This window comes from Xiphias gladius, chromosome 12, assembly GCF_016859285.1.
Source record: "Xiphias gladius isolate SHS-SW01 ecotype Sanya breed wild chromosome 12, ASM1685928v1, whole genome shotgun sequence".
Classification (NCBI taxonomy): domain Eukaryota; kingdom Metazoa; phylum Chordata; class Actinopteri; order Istiophoriformes; family Xiphiidae; genus Xiphias; species Xiphias gladius.
The window spans coordinates 19,019,618-19,023,114 of NC_053411.1; positions in this window are offsets into that span (position 1 = coordinate 19,019,618).

Sequence of the window (3,497 nt, forward strand, 5' to 3'; positions counted from 1 at the left end):
ACTTTAGTGTTCTTTATATTTTATTGATGTTTTTTGGAACCTGCTCTCGTTGCCGCTGCACTGAACCGGTTTCTGTACGGGATCAATAAACTTCGGTCTCATTTATTGTTTTTTCTCGCGTGGTTCTGTGGGTTTCACAAAGCTGTCAGATGGAAAATTTGACTTGCTCCAGTTTGGTTGAGGTTTAATCGATTCACACCTCTTTTAAGTGCAGATAACAATGAACAAACATACAAAACCCCAACCGCAGACCATAAACACTAAGAACAACGTTCAGCTGTTGGAAACTCACTACAGAACAAGCTTCAGTACAGTTTGTGTGTGTTTGAAGAGTTTTGCTTCAGTGAAACAAAGAAATTCCAACTGGTAAAATGTCTCCTCATTTAGTTCAGAAGCTGTTTAAACTAGGGATCAAGTTTTTTTACGTGCTGATACGGAGTCAGATCTGATACTTGTATTTACCCGAATGTGATTAAATATGTATGTGACACATTGAAATAACAGCTGCAGATACTAAATCTGACACTTATTTTTGATCGAAGTACCGAAGGTACTGATTCGAAACTACTGATCAACATAAATTTTGGATCTGATCTCAAGGAAAGTTTAACTGTTGAATGTGAAATGTGTTGGAGGTTCTGACCTACAGAAGTGGTGTTACAGAGCGATCCCTCTCCCCCCACAAAAGATCTTTGGTCAGGTTTGGACACGCAAACCGACAGCAGACGAGTTTCATTTCGCATTTTCATTTTCGTCATCAAGCTACTGGCAGAAATAACGCCGAGACATCCAACCTCGTGGCTTTCATGCAGTCATTTATGTTGGTTAAGTTACCGAGATGGTCACCTTTCACAGACGAGTAAAGCTGAGCGTCATCTGCGTAAAAGTCAAAAGTTGTGTTGAAACTGTCAATTTAAAAACCCATCGGTAACATATACATATAAAAAAATGTATAAACTTCTTTCTTAAAGCACCTAGAAACAATATTTTTCAATACCAATATACGAAATGACAATATAAAACAATGTGACAGTGTGAAAGGCGTCTGTGGTGGTGATGAAGCTACAGAGAATTATCAGCTGAACCTGAATCAGCTCCCCCCGGCTTCACGGAGCTTTACACGGAGTCTCAGCTCGTTGTTTATCTGCTCCGGTTCACTCTCACCGCTCTCATGGCGTCGTTTTCAGCCGCAGCAGGCAGATGTTTTCAGAGAAACAGCTGTAAAAAAGCCGCCGTCCACCACCTGCTCAGTTCTGGACCTAGATTCATCAGGTGACACACACACACCAGATCCAGATGAAGGCTCATGTTGCTCTGTAACAGCTGGATGTGGAAATAAACAGCTGCTTGACGATATGTAAGCATTGTGTTCACAGCTTGTGTCTGCTGCCCCCAAGTGGGCAAAAAAAGGAATTCAGAAATAGTATATCTCAGGATTTCCTGTATCAACAGGTTTGGCTCACATCTAACCATGATGGTAACCTCAGCCTCACGGCTAACCTGCTCACCCAGTGAAGACAAACGTAGAATCTGAGTGAAAATCTCTACACAAAATTCACCTCGGCTCATTCGTATAAAGGGAGAGGATCCAAGTCTTTGTCGCCCACAGCAGCGCAGTCACAGATGTTACAGACTCACCCCTCGTGGGGTTTACTTCAAGCAAGTGGTCGCTGGCTCGGTTGCTCTCCTGCTCTTTCAGCACTTAAACTGAACTGTTTTTTGGATTCTACTATAACAAACGTTCACTCACACCAGTCGTGTGTTTGTGAAATGGAACAACTCTTCATAAAATACTCACGTGAGGTTTTGGAGGGAAATGATTATAGACTGACGCTCTCTTTATATGCTACTGAAGTCCCCTGTGAGGACAATCTTATAAACGTACTGTACATATCGTTAACCTCTAGAATATAGGTCTGACAACTCTCTTCTCTCTGGACCACACAGATGCACCCAAACCTCCCCAAAACAGCCGCCTAACCTCTTTCATCATCTGTACCTTTCAGTGATGGAAGGTGGTATATGGCCATTTTGGGAATAGGATTTGTGAAGTGCTACAGAACTCATCACCCCGTCTTTCCCCAGACTCCCAGCTTTGTTTGTATTGTACCCAGTAACAATTAAAGAGGCACCGGGTGTAAAAATACTTACAGAATATTCTCTTTAAGTTCCCCCTGCAGCTCGGTTTGTGAATATTAGAAAGTCTGACCAGTCATTTTTCAGGGCTGTCGTTAGAAATTGGGAAACCACCAGCCTGGTTAAAAAGCAGAGCGGGGAAGTAGCACCATGGGGAATTATACTTAAACATTTCTCTTGAAGACATGATTGATGGTTTGAAAATCTAAAATGTCTAAAACATTACATCCCCACAGGTCAGCAGTTTGAGAAAACACCCAAACCAGCCCGCCTGGCACCGACAATCATCCCGCGGTCAAACTCACTGAGATCACATTCGGACGTGAACAGTAACTGGAGCTCCTGACCTGTATCTGCAGGATTTTATGCACCGCACTGCTGCCACCACAGGTGTGCAGGTGATCCCGTTGAGTGTGGATCCCACATTGTCTATATTTACATGATTATGGGAAACGAGACAGCTGTCAGTTTGTGTCAGAGACCTGTTGCTGTAGTGTTTTGCTCAAATATGAATAAGGCGACGGTGTGGATGCAGGTATCTGCCATTCTCCAGTCTAAGGTTCGCATGGCTGAAAAGAATTAGTCCCAGGATAACAAGGATCGGTATCAGGGCAGCTCCAGGCACATTTCAAAAGATCTGCATGGGCGGAAATAAAGTCAATGAAATCCTGACGCTTTCATCACTATACTCTACATCACTGGGCTGTGTACTCGCTAGTTCCAACAACTCCGGCAGAGTGACGCCTCTTCCCCAGCTGATGTGAGCTCTACAGAGTAAATAACAGAAAACTGATCCTTGTTGACAGTGTCTGTTTTCCTGCTCTTTGCTGTAGATACGGAGCCAGGATATCCAGTGAAAGATTGGTTGCTGCTCATACCTTTTAACGATCTAGGCACTTTTTCCAGCTTAAAAACCTCCAAGAGGCAGTGTGACCAGTAATACGCAGGTGTCTTCCCTGCACTGTGGCACGCTCTGCTGTTCGTGCAAATGCACTAGTTTACAATAATCTGGTTTTAAACGAAAACTGTATCTCTGACAGGTACAGGGAAGGCGCGAGTCTATAGGTGCTCTCACACATGCACGGCAACCCTGAACTTTTCCAGACACGACCCAGAGGAGCTGTACGCGTGTGAACGCAAACGTCCGAATCAGCTGGACCGGACATTAAACGCACTTTACGCCGCCAGCGCCATGAGAGGCCATGAGAACATGATCCAAACAATAACCGTCACCATCCAAACATCACAGAGGAAAACAACAACCACACAACAGTTTATCAAGACATTATCTTCTTTGTATGATTTTATCATAACAATACAATATAAAGTAGTTATATAAATATAGAATATAAACAGCACAT